Source organism: Mercenaria mercenaria, chromosome 10 (assembly GCF_021730395.1).
Source record: "Mercenaria mercenaria strain notata chromosome 10, MADL_Memer_1, whole genome shotgun sequence".
NCBI classification, from domain to species: Eukaryota; Metazoa; Mollusca; class Bivalvia; order Venerida; family Veneridae; genus Mercenaria; species Mercenaria mercenaria.
In genome coordinates this window covers 48,528,286-48,547,835 of record NC_069370.1, presented here as the reverse complement: position 1 = coordinate 48,547,835, position 19,550 = coordinate 48,528,286, and the positions used below count along the sequence as shown (strand labels likewise).

At 34.7% G+C, this 19,550-nt stretch overlaps 1 long non-coding RNA gene across 1 annotated transcript; it reads left to right on the top strand.

The window, feature by feature from the left end:
- The first annotated feature begins 4,662 nt into the window (after nt 1-4,662).
- Nucleotides 4,663-9,193, top strand: LOC123561646 (uncharacterized). The gene is made up of 5 exons (XR_006688479.2): nt 4,663-4,754; nt 6,382-6,431; nt 6,885-6,982; nt 7,867-7,963; nt 8,223-9,193. It is a non-coding gene; the product is annotated as an uncharacterized LOC123561646 (long non-coding RNA).
- The last annotated feature ends 10,357 nt before the right edge of the window (nt 9,194-19,550 follow it).

Below are 19,550 nucleotides of genomic sequence, written 5' to 3'. Positions count from 1 at the left end.
AAAGTTATATGGAGAGAAGTTGAAAGTTAGATGTTGAAAGTCGAAATAACGTAACCACGATGGTGAGAAGTCGAAACTGCAATGATGAAAGTATGAATCAATTTCGACATCTCACCGTCGTTGTTTTGACCTTCTAACATGGTAGTTTCATGTTTTCATCGTGGTTAAGACTTTTCATCATCGCAGTTTCCTTATGTTAACATAGTGTAATCGATTTTTCGTTGTTTCGAGCTTAAAGGGATGTGGCAATGGCCCTGTTTGGACATCGTAATTATTACTCATACTCTTATCCGTCATTATACTTGTGTTTACCTGACAGCTAATTCACTGATATGTACCAGCAACCTGTTTTCACAAAGTCAGTTCAGAACAGATGCACTGTATATTGCATGTAGTAAAACAGCGATCAACCCATTTTAAATTCCAATTTAAAGGGACTGGCCTCCAGATCGTTCGACAACATTTTTTTAAATATCTGGAAATAAATTCTATATTTCTTAAAAAGGCTTTAAAACTTAAAATCATTAAAAGTCGAACTTAAAAATTAAAAGTTTGGTTAAGAGAAGTTGAAGTACTCGTTTTAAAAATTAAAAAACTAAAGATTTTCGACGGGGTTATAAGATTTACTCGCCCCGCATCCCCCCATCCCCATGCACGCACACCTATAACGTCACCTATGTCTCACATGCTTACTTTAACATGTATCAAGCTTTATAAAGTGGATGTACACTTGTCAACTTTTGTCACAAAGCTCGAATATAACAAACGTATTGTTTTGTAATTCATGTTGTAAACTTTATTATTGTTACTTTATATTTCGTCATTCGTATTGTATGTCTAAAGTTCATATTAAATATTGTGTGTGTATTTTTTTTATCATCAAAGTCGTGATTGTTATTCTATTTTTCGTTATTTTGTATGTTTGTTATTATTCTTAAAGTATGTCTGATATTCATAGTCAAAGTTTGATTTTTAAATGTCTAATATTGTAAAAGTCATTCATAATGTATATCTAGTAATTGTTATTGTTTATCTCGTTATTCTTATTGAATGATTGATATTCGTATTCAATGTTTCGTTATTGTTATTGTATATTTGTTCAATGTTTCATTATTCTTATCGTAAAACTTGTCATTTATATTCTATAACCAAATGGTTATGGTCATGATATTTTTTTATTCTGTTATGCTGTTCTACTTTTATTCTACGAAATTTACATTTTTTTCATTGACTGGTCTTAAACGAAAGCATACTGGATGTATCTTGAATGAGGTGTACCATGCCTTGTTAAAAAGTAGTATGCGCGACTATAGCCAACACTTCCAAGTTTTCAGCTTTTCTGCTTGAAATTTAATGCTCAATTTTATGTTGTCGTGAATAAATCTTCTCAAAAAGTCGATGGCGGATGCAGGATTCCGTATATTAATGTCTTATATCACGGTGAATATCATCTGAGATAAGTTATGCACAGGCATAACAAAATATACGACGTTCCCTTAAATTGTCGCCGACCTCGACTCACTTGCTCCTTACCGGTGTGGGTTCAAAACTTAGCTTGGGGAGTAGAATTCTTCATGTGAGGAATTCGCACCGCTGGCTTACGGAAGCTAGGCCGTTGGTTTTACCTAGGCGTCCTGCCTTGACAAAACAATTTCAAAATTGATACATGTTTTCTTCCTCCTTTGTCAACTCTAAAAAAGTCACACATGTATGTCTTATGACCAATTTGTGTCTGTGACTATAAAACCCAATAAAAGTATCTATTACATAATTTAAATAATGAGACAGTTATAACCGCCATAATTATAGGATATATCAAGCCATATATACTTTAATGACTATTTATCCAAAATACTACACCTTAATGATGGTATACCTGTATAATAATTCGTAAATTTAAAGACAGATAAAAAGAATAACGTAGCTTAAGTACCTGTGTCTTCTTAATAAACGAAACTTGGTTTTAAATCGTACTTAAGAAAAAACGTCAATCAAATAGTTTATGAGAAGAAGTCGTTTACAGATTTTTCCGCTTGTTTAGCTCTGGGTCCCCTAAATGCAAACAAACGTAACGGTTTTAACAACTATGGTGGGTAATTCTGGTAAAGTTTGGTGAACTTGGGATCCACAAATCGGTTAATATATAGAGGATATTTGTTTGTTTCAGTGAAATATCAATTTTATTTCACAAGTGAGCATCAAAAACGGATATTTTCACGAGTGGCGTAGCCACGAGTGAAAATGACTTTTTTTCGTGCTCACGAGTGAAATAAAATTGATATTTCACTGAAACAAACAAATTTTCTTTTTATTTCATGTGTAAAGCTCTATTCTAACACGATTAGATTCATTTTCCTATTAAACAAAGAAGGAAGAAAGCAGTGAATTGTCACACAATAAATCACTGTTCTGATGTCACAGTTATTACGTCATGGCGTCAAGCGGCATAGCGGCGCGCTGGAAAAAAAAACGAATGAAAACGGGCAAATATTTAATGCACGTCATCAAGGACGTAGATTTTCTACTTTAAAATCCTTTATAACGTGTTAGAATCGAAATAATATATCTCATTTAGTGATTTGCTCTTGAATAAATCATTGCTTGTCGTTCAGATGCGTATTATTATATCACTCGGGCTACGCCCTCGTGATATAATTCCTTCGCATCTGAACTCCAAGCAATGATTTATTCAACGACAAATCACTGGATGAGATATATTATTTCTTATCGCATAGTGCGGCAATTTTCCTTTGATCTTTGCAGCATGTTATACATAGTAACACACATTATTACTACAAAACTGTGCTGATATCTTACAAAACTGTTGCGATATATAGGCCTATCAACACGGAAATCTCTATGGAGTTTCATAAGAAAAAAAGTGTTCCGATATATATCAGCACAGTAAAACTGTTCCGATATATATCGGAACACTTTTTCTCTATTGAGGTCCTATCAAGGGAGTATAATTTTTTCCTTTCAAAGAAAAGATGATTTTAGCTCCAATTTACAGTTCACAGAGGAAGAATTGTCACAAACACCTACATTTATAAAGTAAAATAATAAATAAACTAGAATATTTCAAAAACTTGATAGTTATTGCCAAATTCAGAAATACATGAAATATATGAAATTCTGGGATTTCTCAAATGTTTCTTTTTCTTTGATTTTTTTTACAAACAAAACAACAAGTTTTACAATATGTCTGGCCAATGAAATGCAAAGATTTAAAAGCAATGCAGAAATTTGTTGGGTACTTTTATCTGGGGAACACATTTTCTAAAACAGAAGTTTTAGTGTTTCAGTCAGCGAGGCGCAGAAAGGGAATCAAAATAGTAAAAATAATAATAAACAAATTTAAATGAAAATAATATATAAATTTTAATGATAAACTATGCGATAAAACAGTTATAATATGTAGTGCTCGTGTGTTACCAGGATATATCAGAGCTATGGGTACATCTCGTTATTTTTCTCTTCACATATCTGTCTCGGCCTTCCGGCCTCGACGATATGTGCAGAGAAAAATACCCTCGATGTACCCCTAGCTCTGATATATCCTGGTAACACACTCTCACACATACTATAACTATTACTTAATTTACGTTGCGTAATCTATAAAATATTGAAAATCGCGGGAAAGGTCAGCAGCAAGCATAACACAAATGACGTCATTTTAACAACGTCATCGTCATTATGGTCCCCGGTATTCATAACGCTCGGTATACAATTGAACGTCAATCGCGACGGAGAACTGGAACTAGTTCGGCAAAAACAGTGAAAAATAAAAATGATAATCTACTGTTTCAAAACTGTGGATTATCACTTTTATTTCACTGAGAAAACTCTATATTTCACTGGAAAACACAAAATAAAAAGATGTCTTCATTAAAAATGTAGGTGTAACAGTCATATGAAATTATGCAATTCCCTTTTAATTTAGCAAACGTTCTTTAAATACAGGGTAGTTGATATGTAAAGTTGAAAAGTGTATTCAATATTACTTCTCACTTGCTTAAATAAGAATTTTGCGAGAAGAAAGGGTAAGTACTGCTGCACAAAAAATATTCTTTTCTGAAAGTGCTTTGCAAATCTCTGACATAGGCCTACAGAAGAGAAGTCATTTAAGGGTTTTTTCTTCTTTTTCAGCTCTATCGCCGGCAAACATGAGACAGAGAAATACCAGAGAAAAATGCTTCTGTCAAAAAGTTGGGATATATGCATCAAGCGGTTTTAAAAAGTTGCATAAAAGTTTTTAAAGGGCTGAGAGACATTTTAAAGTTCCATAGTGCTTCTAATTTTATGTTAGAATAGATAAAGAAGCTGTCTAGATAAAGAGTATGCATAGGGTAATAGTAAAAAAAAGCAATACTACCACTGATGAACATGAAACTGTACTGTCAAGGCCAGAACACGCCAATACTTCCTTCTTTGCTATTCCAAAACACTTTATCTGATGTAACTCCCGAAAAGGAGAATAGTGAAATTAATACATTTTATATTCATAACAAAATATAGGGTAGCCACATAAAATAAAGCCAGTACGACCCTTTGATAAACCTTGTTGTCACGATTCTGATATATCAAATTTTGTTATGTAGGTCTATTCAAATCATGACAAAGCGTATTCTGTTGCTAGGACCTCATGAAAATAAAGATGATGATAACCTTTAATTATATAGATCTTGTTACCCCAGTTTATACTAAGATACATACAATTGTCATTTTGCAAAGAGAAGGACTAGAAGATAGCCGTAAGTAGGCTAACTTCATTGTTATTATCTTTAAAATGTAAAACATTTCCAAATCTTATTTCTTTTTATTTTATAGTAATTTTATTTTCAGTTAGGTTATTTTTGGTGTTTTGCTTAATGCACTTTCCCGGGTGGTGATATTTTAAGTGTTTTCAATAAACACTTAGAAAATCAAATCAAAACAGAAATAAGATAAAATAAGATAAACTTAAATTTTCATTTATCGTAAAGACCTGTTGATTGCTAAATTTGTATGAATTTAAAAATTCAACAATAATGATGATTATTTTTTTTTTAAAAATATTATTGATCCACATTTACGTGAATAATTCGTACGCACGTACAAAATGTTTAAAAAAAGGATAAGACATCTAAAAAAACTGTTATTTGAATAAAATAGATATGAATATGAAAAAAAATCAAGATTAAAACAAACTAGCCAAATGAATAAACAATCTAGATACAAGACATTAAAATATTCGTAGTTAAAATACGGCTTCAAAATTATATATGACAAAATTTCTCGGTCTATTTGCAAAATATTTCCATACCTCATGTTTTTATTTCGATGTAAATGAGATGTGAAACCAAAATTTGTAGTCCTGTTTGGCGCCATATAACCTATACTGTGTTGGTGCGCCGTAAAACCCAAATAAATAAATAAATACTTGCAAAAATTAAAATTGAAATGGTATTGGGCGTATTGGCACGGGAGATAGTTTAATCTTCTTAGAAGCAGTGAAGTCAAAGCTCAAGTTGTCACATATAACGACTGGAGATTTTCGTACAACATCTTATGACTGTGTCTACACTTCTTTCATATTCTTATGTAGGCTGGCGAATAATAAAGTGCAGAGCATTTATGTGCGGGTCAGAATGTACTCGTTATTTCAAACATATCCGATGGAACTTCTTCGGTCACAAGTGAGGTCTAGTCTGATTTCAAATTATACTGATTAATACAGTTTAGGCAAAACAGGAAACAGAGATAAAAAATAATGGCTAGGCAAAAAATGCAACCGGGGCAAATGAGACAGAAAAATGACTGGGGCAAGTGTCACGGCTTGCCCAAATAGTCGCTACGGCCATATTATACTTTTGTTATATATTTTTCCAAACAACGACAGAGATAATTTATTGTTCTTATCTTACTTGTTAAATTTATTTCACCAAGTTTAGCAAATTATCCGTAATTGAACTTTTTACAGCATAACTGTTATAGAGGATATTACATGGATCTCTTTTCATATTAAACGAATTGAATAAAATAATAAATTCTAAATAATAAAATGCGAGGCTCTGCCGAGCATTCTATCAATTTTAGTCAACGAGTTTAATAAATTCAGTGTGGAAAGACAAAAATTTGATATTCTTTTTATCGCATTTAAGCTTTTCCTGTTGCAATGAAACTCAAAATTTCTTCTTTCTTTACCTATTGTAGACCAAGTAAGTTCGACCAACGTCTCATAAATAAACGACGTCAACGTCAAAGTGTAATAGTGTACTATCAGATTGATGTAATGGCTGTAGTCCACTCCTACGACTTGAAACGTAATAAAATACAGTTTTCACATAATAGAAAAAAAATTACATGTATCAGCAAACTGCCTTACTTTTTCCATTCCAGAAAGAAAATGAAATTCCTTGTAGCTGTTTTAGCAGCCGCGCTGCTCTTCGGTAAGTAGATTGCAAAGTCCGTAGGCGTGGAGCTATTTTAATATATTTAGATAACTGTTTGTAGTTTTTCTTTCAAGATAAATGTTCTAATGAAAGTTGACCACAGTCGGCATTCTCTTTTACAAGATTCTGTTTTCTTAAATGTCAACGCAAACAAAGTTTCACTATAAGTCGCAGTAGTATATGAATGGAAAGTGCGAGTTCTAGGCAAGGGGTTATGGGTGTGAATTACGACAAAAGATGTATCCATAATGATAGTTGGTACCCGTCTGAAAATCAGGGAAACAGCTAAGCGTGAAAGCTTTAATATGCTTCTCGTCAATAGGTGTAAAAGAAATGTAAATTTAAATTTTGATACGAATATCCTAGCTACCCACGATGTAAAATATTTTGTACACAGAAAAACGTATCCTGAAAACTACGCTTATCTAGTAATGTAATCAATGATTTCAGCTAAAGCTCTTGCTGGAGGCTGGTCTACTTCCAGTAGTAACGGTTGGGGCGATAAGGAGGAGAAATCGTGGGACAATGACAACAATGGATGGGATGAGGTTCGTGGTTTTATCTATGACCATTAACTACGTCTGTAGTTTGTTAAATTGCCAAAGATCCAAATTCTCTTCCTATTATCTTTATAAAGTTCTTTTGAACTTCAAACATATACGGTTCATCTTTTTACATTAGAGATTATTTAAATACACGGTCCGTATAACACAAACTGAATCTTGGTTAATATCAAAAATATGTGTTAAAGGCGTAGAACGCAACCATGAAACATAAAAGCAGACTCAATTTGATTGAATCTTTGCATGAGAGATAATGAAATATACATCACATATCACGCCCGCTATCACCGACTTAAGCGGAAAAATGAATGTTCTCCATGATCCCAGAGGACCAGAAAAATAATTGAGCTTAGTGGCTCAACATAGTGGCTTTGCGACCAGCATGGATCCAGACCAGCCTGCGCAGCAGCTGGTCAGGATCCATGCTGTTCGCTTTCAAAGCCTATTGCAATTAGAAAAACCATGAGCGAACAGCATGGATCCTGCGCAGGCTGGTCTTGATCCATGCTGGTCGCAAAGCCACTATGTCGGTTTTCTCGTGGCGCGGCTCATATACCAACACGGATTCCAAATACGGGCAGACGTTTATCAGCTGCTACACGGCACTTAAGCACTGCTGGTTTGCTAGCCATTAAAATCTGTAAAAGCTTAGAAGGATAGAAAGCACACAAGAAATATAATAGCAAAGTCGGTTTTATTGAGTCTATCAATGAGAGGTAATGAAATGTACAACACCTCTCTCACATCCCCTTCCCCCACACCCCTCCCCGCCACCGACTTAAGAGTAAAAATGAGTGTTCTTCATAATCACAAAGGATCAAAAATGATAACACCATTGAGAAATATGGATATATTTTGATTATTTACAGATGTATGGTTCTGGCAGTTTCAACTCCATCTTTGTACCAATGATGTTGGCATCGCTTGTTGTTGCTCTCTTTGCTTGTCGTTAGAAGAAAGATAAAGGTATGAGTTTTAGACAATATGGTTGACATACAAAAATTACAAAATAACGTTATTTCCACATTCTAAAACTTCGAACAAAATGTCAATTACGTATATTTTTCATCCCTATTAGGTCAATATTTAAGAAACGATAAATTTGGTATTCACTAATTTGTCCATTTGTCCATTTTTTCATAATTATTTTATAAGTTACATTACGTTTTATGAGCATAATTTATTTGTTTCGTATGATTACTTGTTTTTGTATGTCTATTTGTAGGATGCAGTATGGATATGTGATAACCCACTAAAATGCGCTTAACTGTCTTTTCGCCACTTTGCGTTGTATTCGGAATATGCCAATTAACGTAAATGTTTTCTTGATAATGACTAATTAAGTCCTACGATGAACGGAAGTATGAGTGCATAGGGACATACTTCCTGGAGTGCATGCAGGAGGAGGAGGTCCTCGATCACATTCATGGTCATACTGAGACTTTCACTGGCTTACTCAGAATAGACTATATACGGATATTTTTTTTTTATTTTCGTTGCAATACATACCATGGAAGCAAAAAGTTTTAATTTTCAATTTAGCACGAGCGAGGTGCTAGTATAAACCTCCAGTTCACCAGCTTGGATATTTTCTCATACTTTGCATAGATATTAATAATTTGAGCCGTGCCATGAGAAAACCAACATAGTGGCTTTGCGACCAGCATGGATCCAGACCAGCCTGCGCATCTGCGCAGTCTGGTCAGGATCCATGCTGTTCGCTTTCAAAGCCTACTGCAATTAGAGAAACCGTTAGCGAACAGCATGGATCCTGACCAGACTGCGCGGATGCGCAGGCTGGTCTGGATCCATACTGGTCGCAAAGCCACTATGTTGGTTTTCTCATGGCACGGCTCTTATGATCGATTGGTAATACCAAACGGCGTGGATCAAGAGGACACCCTCATCTCCATTTACTAGTTCGTTGCGTGGAATAACTGGAAATACAAAACGTATTACTTGTTGTAAATATCAACTTTGTCTAGGTCTGTCCATATACTTGTAAAGTATCTAACAATAATTTCACTCGCTGAGGCTCTAATGAACGTCATGCATATCTTGTTACTAACTACGTGTTCACACATGTCATGTTCGCTCGTTTAACAACCGAAGACACAAATATGTATATTGTGGAGTCTTTTTCTTTAATTAGACGTACATGTAGTTGTTATATTGAATAAACTTCATGGTTACATTCTTTATTGTCACTGGACTTTAAATATATACAGACATTATGTTGCTCAAAAGATATTCCGGATTTTTAAAATGTGCGTTTGGTACACTATAATACATCAATTAACTGTCAAGTGTAGCTTTTGGCAAATGCGAAGTGTATATAAGTACAAAAGAAATGAATTTATCTTAAATCTGTTGTTATTCCTTTAACCTTGGTAGTAACCCTATTTAGTGCGACAGGTCGAGTGTTCAATCTATGGTCGACTCAATAAATGGAATCACTGCGCGCATTAAAACATGCCCGAAGCAATTGGCGTATCCAGCTTGAGGGTCACAGGTCAAAGTATAGCAGAAACTGAATTGAAAGGAGTGTTAGGTTTGAGGTGTGGATTAAGGGCGGGATGTTTGGAGTTGTGTGTCGCGGCCGTGTTGCAAGGTAGCTGACTCCGAATGACTTGCCCCTCACTGATGTGGATTGGGGTGTAGAATTCTTCGTATGAGGAAGCCATCAAGCTGACTGACGTAAGGCCGGTAGTTCTTGTCAGGTGCCCGCTCGCGCCTGAAAAAATGCATGGACTGGAACCTAGGGTCTTCCTCCACCATTGAAATCTCGCCATATTACATAAACTGTGTCGGTGTAACACTTACCCTAACAAAAATATTCCCACAAAATGAAGTGGTGTCCATAGTGACTTTCATTTTGTACCAACGGAAACTATGATCATAAGGTGCCAATCCCTGTCCATGCTCAAAGTGCATGCCAAGTTTGATTGCCGTTATACCATTACAGTTCCTTTTGACCTTGACCTTTGACCATATGACCTCATTTGCTTGGAGCTCAGCATAGACAGGGAACTGGATAAATCTGCACAGTCGTTCTAAATAAATTCCATTTTACTACGTTATATATCTATGACATAAGTTGAATGATGATAAAAAAGTTTTAACCGTCTACACGATAAATTATATGCCTGAATATTCTGTTGCATCTGGAAATATATTCAACAGAAATATTATAAATAAATAATAGAGTATGGCGTAAATATCCAAATCAGTGTTGTGAATGTTTTTAATTATTACCCTGTCCCCAATAGTTAATTTTAAAAAGTGGCTTCCTATTTGGATATTTGCATATCATAGTCTCGAAATAAACGATGTTTAAAAACAAACAAAAATGATGACTTTACTATCTTGGGATATCTCATAAGTGTACGATCATTAATAGCTCACTATTAAGGTCGAATTTCGAAAGTTTTGTCTTCGAAGTTATATATAGTCTTTCAAACATGTTACGGTTCAAGCAAAAATATATGGCACTATGGTATGAATAGGTAAACAGAAAAAAAATAAACATTCAGTCAATAAAAACGTTACAAATAATGGAACACGCTGATGCGCAGCCTTGGAGTGGTCGGTAGCAAAACATCACTGAATTATTGGTGTGCCCCAAATAAACCTCAATCTTAACTAAATCAGATGAATATGAAAATACGAAGCCATCTTCCAAAATCGCATTCCACATGAAACTAAAAGATGTGTATGTATGGATGTGTGCAAGATTAACATATACACAAAACCACGGATGGAGTAAATTATACAGACACTGAAGACGAAAAGAACAAATAAAGGAACACAAAGGACATTGCCTTGAACCGTCAGTGGTACATAGAAACACCACTCAGGATTTGACACAGGCTAATTGTATACAAACCATCACCCTTAATCTCCAGCATCTTTCAAAACAACAAGACTCTATAGACAAAAGTGAATTCCATTACATACGGAATGATAAGAAATAGCACAAAACCTTATAGTTCTGGAGACGAAGCTTTCTTTGTATGTCAAACTTCATTAAGTATCATTTCATTTAATAGCAATCACACTTTTCGTAAATGATATCTATGGGCGGCGGTAACCGCAAAAATTTGTAAATATACAATCCATTCATAAACAAGTCAGTCAGTGCATTGCATTTCAACGCCGTCTAATCTAAAACTCCACCCCGTCCAATATATTTGCATTCAACGCATTGCATTTTGAGACCATTTAATACAAAACTTCATATATTTAAACATGGATCGATGCATTGAAAAACTTGTTGCGATGCACCGTAATATGAAATCATCCAACAAAACATGATACCACGCAGCTCAATGTGAGACTGTTTAACACAACATGAGTACATGACATGCAGTGTAAAGTGAAATGTTTTATTATAACTTGACGCCGTCTAATGTGTAATTAAGGGCGGTGTATAAAAACTTGATGCCATGCAGTCCAATGTGAAGACGTTTAACGCATCACGAGTTCATGCAGTGAAAAATGAAACGATTCATTAAAGCTTGGCACCGTCTAATGCATACTGAAACCGTGTTGTGTGATTTGGAGTGGCGTATCAAAATTTTACGCCATGCAGCCAAATGTGAGCCGTTTAACGAAACACGAGTGCGTGCATTGTAAAAGGTTAATGAGACTATCAGTTTATAAGTTTGACCTGTTATAAATATAGATTAAAATTCTGGATCAGTTTTACATAAAAATATCTTAAAATGTGTCCTAAAACCGACCTCAGTGTGGTAAAATTCTAACATTTACTTTTAAACAGTTCCTGCGATTTATCTCAGTATTAAAAGGGACCTTATTTTCGTGAAACATCTTTCTTCTTAGTTTAAGCTTTGTCAGAAGTATGCTTCGTAAAACAGACTCAGCAATAGAAATAATAATGACAAAATTAACAAACACTAAAAATTCCATAGTTAATTATTAATAATATAAAATCAATATTAACATGGATTTCACACGACCTGTAAAGGGATTTGTCAGGGCCGGATCCAGTATTTTTTGACGGTGGGGGGCGGGGAGCACCAGTCTTGAACGAAGACGTCACCGCCGAGGCGCATAGCAAAGTATTGGAGGGGGTGCCTTTGCCAATGTAAGGGAATTCAGGGGGTCTTCCCCAGAATTATTTTTTGAAATACAGGTATGAAATAGTATCATCAGGTGCATTTATTGGCGTGTGTACTCCCCTCATATTAGGGGTGTGGGGGGAGGTCAGGGGGCTCTCCCTCTGGAAATTTTTGTACAGGCATGAAATGGTGGCCTCTGGTGCATTTTAGGTCTTATTTTTGAGGTATTGAAGGGGTACTTACACCCCTCTCGATTAGGTGGTCAGGGGGCTCTCTCCCTGGAAAATTTTGAAATACAGGTATGATATGGTGGCCTCTGGTGCGTTTCTGGGTCTAAATTTTGAGAAAAAAATATTCCTTTGCCCAAATAGTAGGGTGATGTTTATGAATGGGTTGTATATTTACAAATTTTGGCGGTAACCGCCGCCCATAGATATCGAACCATTAACAGTTTGGTTCTCCAAGCAATTTCGGGCGCAAACTCTTACTTGACATTTACGCTCAATTGTAACTATTGTCCGATTCGCCTTCATTGCTATCACTTCTGTTGTTTCGGTCAAATATACTGGACGTAAGAACAATGTTCACTCGTAAGTGATATATTTATTATCTCCCATGAACGTACTAAATCAAACCAACCAAGTATTCTATGATAATGCTAACTAGCTCTGTTTTTATAGATTTTATTATTGACACCATTTGAACATTCATTAAGCTGTCCATGAGAAGATGCTGTTTTAGCTCTGGTGGCCCCTAAGTGCAGTCACTTCCTTTCCAATATTGGTGAACATCTATGATGCGGCACACGTGAAGTCGTTTTTATATCAGCCTTGCAGCTTCTACGTTCAATCCAACAAAACCGGTTGAATGAATTGTCTATTCAAGCATGTTGCAGACCTAGTTTGGTAGAAATAAATGAAGCCGTTCATGGGAACAAGCTTTTGAAGGTTAGTGCAGTAAAGTGGAAGCCACTTGATCATTTTAATGTTTAGAAAAGGTTTCGTTGGTCTACATCCAGAAGATCATAAAGGGAAGCCATTAAAGTGTATTCTATTTTAGCTCCGGTTGTCACTAAGTATATTAAAACGAAAGAAGTTGAATAAACTTGAGAATGGCGCATCAAATGATGCTTCTGTAAAATTCTATCAAGCCGTTTAAAATAGCATAAAAGCTATTCAAGGACAAGAGAAACATAACTTAAATGGGTTTTTTTTTAATGTTAAAGAACACGCGAAGTTGTCCAAACAGAATACATGCATAAGTCTATATTGGATATAAAATAAATAATCTCAAAGATGGACATAAAGTAGAAGAGCCAGAGGATGAAACAAGAAATATCTTTAAAAATGATGGTCGGCGAATTGTAATAAGGAAAGAAGTTTATGAATTTTTCAAGCAAAACATACAATTGTAATTATTTCAATATTTCTGTTTCATAAACAAAGTTTGACCGTAGTCATATCACATAGATAAACTGTATGCAGCGCTCCTTCATTTCAATCTAATGAGATTCAGTCATTATATAGCATATATATAATGAAACAGATTTCAACTGAGTTCAATATTTGCATACCATACTAAAGAAAAATATTCATATATAATAAATCAGTTAAATAATTTATAACAAATATATCAAAGCAAACAAGTACTCATTTTAATATGCAATCTGAATAAGTCACAAAAGCAAGAAACCTTTTCATATACAGACGACAATTGTAACAAGGAAAATCTTTTAAAAAGCACTTCTCTACATAAAAGACTCTTATCACACCCTTATTCATGTGATACGCAGACCGTATTCAGCTCTTTCTTTAATTTGATATATGTTGGTATTTGAACAGGTTTTTATCATATTTATTAAACTTACTTATCATTTTGAGATATATCAATATTCTTGCTAAATATACTGAGCCAAAGTTAGCTTTAAAACTGTGAACAGCGTCGTTTAGGATAAACGCTTTGTCTACATTTCACTCAGCGTAGCACAATCAACAGAGTGAAAGAAATTGACACTCTCGTCCAATCAGGAAGAGTCTTGCATAAATCTTCCATTTTGATAAATTATCTATAATGCGTTATCAAGTAGTTTGATTTGTAAACTGAAGTCACGTGGCATAGGTAATGAAAACGAATTTAGACGGCGTCGCCGAAAAAATGGATTCGTTAATAATTCTTCTGAATTTAATTCAGAAAACATATCTTTGACAAATATCTGAGACAAATATAGCAAAATCGTGACTAACGCTTCATAAACAATGTCAGTTACGACTCTTTAATTAACACTGTTATGATTCTGATATATTTGTTGGGAGATGTATTTAATGAGAAGCTAATTCTGTTGATGGGAGTGACCTCACAATAATTTGAGATGGTAACCTCTAACTGTATCATTCATGTTACTGCCATTCATAATACTATACACATTAGTTGTCATTATATTTAGGTATTTAGGAAAAGGCAGGTTTAAAAGATAATAGTAGGTAACTTTGCTATTTTTATGAAACGTTTTAAAATAATTTAAATGCATTTCAAAAAATGGATGCCTGAAACAATATACAGAAGGTCACCTGGCGTCTTCCTCCACCATCAAAAGAAAAAAGTGTGACCGTGACCCTAAAACAGCAAAAACAAAACAATTTAAAATCAAGATGTTCTGGCTTACTTCTTTTGTATCAGCGGTCACTATTATCATTAGTGGCCTTCACTGGCTATGAGCAATATGCATGACAAGTTCATTGTCCATTTTGCCATCAGTTTCTGTGACCTTGACCTCTGACCAAATGAGCTCATCAATCAAGGTCATCTGCTGCATATGAGCAATTCGTATGCCGGGTTTTGTACAAACAATCATTGATACCACTTTGATCCACCGACTGACAGAATCAATAGGGGCTTTCACTAACCACGGGTAAAGTGCCTAACGGGTTTGAGGATCATATGTAGGTCAAGGTTTTCTGAGGATATGGAGCGGAAATGACTTTTGTACTAACAGTCACTGTAATCTTAAACTTGAAATTAATGAAGTCGTGTATTGCCCACTAGTAATGTACCTGTCAAGTTTGAAGATCTAAGGTCAGTGGTGTCTTGATATTTTGAGAGGAGACTTTTTTGTACTAATGGTCGTCAGTGTCACATTAACCTCTGACCCACTGACATCCAAGTCAAATTATGTTATTCTGTGCCATGAACAATGCACTTGCCAAGTTTGAAGATCAAAGGTCAGGGCATTCTCGAAATACTGAATAGGCATTATTTATGTACTTACAGTCTCTTTAAAATTGATCCATTATACTTAAAATAAAAAATGCATACTTTGTCCATGAGTAATATGCATACCGAATTCGAAATGCTTTGGTCAAAGTATTCTTAATTTATTAAACGGAATCGAAATTGCCAACAGACGGATAGATAGACAGGTGGACAGACTACCAACGCTATGGCATAAAACCGTAGTTCTGGCGTATAAAATGGTATCTCACTTGCTTGAAACCCAGCTTTAAGGGGTTATCACAATTAGGCGTAATAAATAGAAGTTGTTTCATATTCGACTTAAATGAATTCCATTTTTACGAAGTTATGTATCTGTGAGATATTTACTTAATGACGCAGCAGTTTATACAGCCCACTCGATAGTTTATACGCTTTAATGTTCTATTGTATCTGGCAATATAAACTTTAGTAACTACTAATTAGAAATATTATAAATGACTAAATGATAGGGTATGAGAACGTCAATATCTAAAACGTATTGTGAAATGTTTGAATTATTGCCCTCTTACTAAAGGATTTTTCGAAATGAATTTATAGTGAGGTTGTACTGCCGCTTGCCTTTAGGTTTTAACTGTTTTAAACTTATGAGGTATGAATTATCACATTGGCATAGCAAACGAAGAACATGTAGAATATCTTACAATTAAGTCTTGCAAAAAAAACCCCAACTTTTCCTTTATATTCTAACTCTGTGGTTAAACACAGGTTCGTGTGGCGGCAAGGACCAGGCTTGAACAAACTTGGCGAAGGACAACTAGCCCATTGGAGAAAAATATTTCTTAAGGTAGAGAATAAAATTTGAAAGAGATCTCGCTTTTCGTGTACTTTGTATCATTATCCATGTTTTATTATTAGACTATATGTACACCGGAATAGATATCGCTGTTTTTACGATGACTGAAAGTGTCCAAGCACTGATTTCAGACAGCTTTGTACAAGGATACTGCAGACCAGTTTTGGGTGTACTTCTGACCGGTAGTTTCAGAGATAAGTGTTGATGATAGACGGTGAACCATCCGCCTATAAGTATAGAAAATTCAGGTGAGCTAAAAAGATAATAAAAATATGCATTACGGTTTTTGAATCGATGTCTTAAAACCTGGGCTAATATTTGACCAATGTAACTACATGTATATGCTTATATAGGATGTGCCTATCGTTAATGGAAGGATGTGTGTTATATTACGGTACTATCTGTATGAATACATTGTGCTGTCTTTTGATGAAATGTTTTACGAAATGGATAATTTTGTTTGTGTATTCGTATATTAAGTTGTATACTATAAATACTTAATTTCGTTACTTATTAATAAACGATAATTTCAGCTTAAATTTAATCTGTTAATGTCATTCCTTGAATTAAACACACACAAAAAATCTACCAATGGTCGAAGGGGCACCTGAAGTCTACCCCCTCTATCAAAAGCTGGAATAAATGCCATATGAATATGATTTCAATACTCATCTTGAATAGTCTTGATCTTGACCTACTGGCCTACTTTCTTGTTTTTGATGGTAGAGCTTAGAAATTTGAACCACATGTATAACTTTTGATACAGATTTCAATACTCATCTTTAATATTCTTAACCCTGACCTACTGACCTACTTTCTTGTTTTTGATTGATTATTGATTGATTTATTTATTTTTTGGGGGTTTTACGGCGCACCAACACAATATAGGTTATATGGCGCCAAACAGGACTATAAATTTTGGTTCCACATCTCATTTACATCGAAATAAAAACACGAGGTATGGAATCAAAATTTGCATACCTGCTGGAATCACAGACTTGCTGCATAACCAAGTGTTAAGACCCTATTAGTCGCCTCTTACGATCATGCAAGGGTAAGGCAGTGGTTCCAATTCTTTTCATACACAGATCGTCCCAGAACCACATGGGGCATTGTTTTTGAAGCTACAGCAAAGAGATATTGACCACTTGTATAATTTTTGATACAGATTTCAATACTCATCTTGAATAGTCTTAATTTTGACCTACTGACCTAATTTCTTGTTTTTGAAGTTACAGCAAAGTAATCTGGACCACATGTATAATTTTTCATACAAATTTCAATACTCATTTTGAATAGTCTTAATTGTGACCTACTGACCTACTTTCATGTTTGCCAATTTTTGTCACTATGACTCTAAAGCCATGAAAAAAGAAAGAAAGAAAACCTTCTTTATATTAATTAAAACGGAAAGCATAAGCATTCTAAAGAGGTACGTTTACCATGATATTATGAAATCAATCTTCCACACATTTCGTTAACGATGAGCATGGAAATGGTGTTCTTCCTTAATAAAGAACCTAACGAAGAGTGTTATTCATTGACATATACTACGCTATTTTGTACATAAACACTGCGGTATTTAATTAATTTATAAGCAATGTTAAAGCAAAGACCATGGCAATATCATAGAAATTGGTAAATGATTGACATTTAAGAAAAAAGAAAACAACAAAATATAGACAAAGTAAAACATTCAGATGACAACGATACTGCAAACAAATAAAGCTACATCCAGTGACTAAAGCATCGCACTGGTAATTGCGCGCAACAAGTCTCACTCTTAACACCCTCAGAGTCCCAAAATCAACTTTAAAACAATGAAAAGTAGGAAAACAAGAAGAGCACCCTGCATCTATCTTCAGACATAATCTTAAAACAGTGTATGTATGTATATGTGTATGTGTTTGTGTGTGTGTGTGTGCGTGCGTGCGTGCGTGTGTATGTATAATTAACATATATGCTGCTTTCTCCTTGATTCGAACCTCTTAAATCTTTTAAGAGTGTACATATTTTTGTAAACCTGTTCAATTAAAAAAAAATTGTTTGTTGTTACATTAAGTTTCGTATTTAACAATGGACATTAAGAATTACAACGTTATCATCTTTTATATGTACTTTTTTTGCACGAGACTGAAGGAGGACAAACTCCACATCATTTTAAAACTTTCCCATCGATTCGAGCCCTTTTTTTGGTAGGTCAATAAGTGTTAATGTTGCACAGTCTATTTCCATAAAGCAAATTTCTTTCAAGATTGAATTCTTGTTCACTCGTTACAACAGTTGAAATATGCTCAGGATGCTTTTAATTTGAAATTTTGACTCACAATATTACCCACTGTGTAATTTCCTCTTAAAATAAGCAATTTTTGATGCAAAATATTAAAACTCAATTTTTCAGTGGTTTCATGACTAATATTTTCCAAGGCACTTTAAAATGTAAATGACACAAGTTTCTGAAGAACATGCTACATGATGAGGATGAATTTTACTAAAACACAAGGGCTCGAATCGACGAGAAACAGGCACACACATAGTAAACCATAAATAGCGAGGACGAAAAGAACACATAAAGGAACAGAGAGGGGCACACTTTTGAACAAGATTTAAAACTCAACTGACCCTCCTTACACATTAAACTTTATTTTGTTACCATTTCATTAAATAGCAAAAAATTATATACACTTCGTATAGTGAATCATTACTAGTTTTGTACATCGCAAACTTTTATTTGATATTTACTCTTAGTGAACCATTAGTATATTGTACTTCATGCAGTTTCGGACGCCAACTTTTACCCAGCTTCAACAACTATATCATTGGGCTTACCTTCTTTACTATCATCTCTGACATAACATTGGTTATTCGTAAGTGATAATTGCATTATAAATAAACAAACTAGACCAAAACGAAACTGGTTGCGTTCAATGCCTCCATTCCATTCTTGTTATAGGATTTATTCAAGAGAATAAAAAAGTTATTAACCTGATGTTGACACTGAGCTGTGACCTTTTGGCCATACTTCTAATCAAGTTAAGTGAACACCGCGAAAAATCTTATCGGGTTTAGCTCTAATTGCAGTACGACCAATCATCAAAAGAAGTCATTAGAGTTTGTTTTATTTCAACTCTAGTTGGTCCAAAATGGTATCAAACGAAAGCAGTTGAATGTACTTGAATTTGTTTTTCCGACACATTTATAGGTCATATGGCGACTTTCCAGCTTTGATGGTGGAGGAAGACCCCAGGTGCCCCTTCATGCATTATTTCATCACGAGCGGGCATACTTGAATTTGATGCATCAAAGGAGGTTTCAAAGATGCTAAAATAAACAAGAGGGCCAAGATGGCCCTAGGTCGCTCACCTGAGAAACACACCATAACAGTGTAAACATATTTGACCTAGTGATT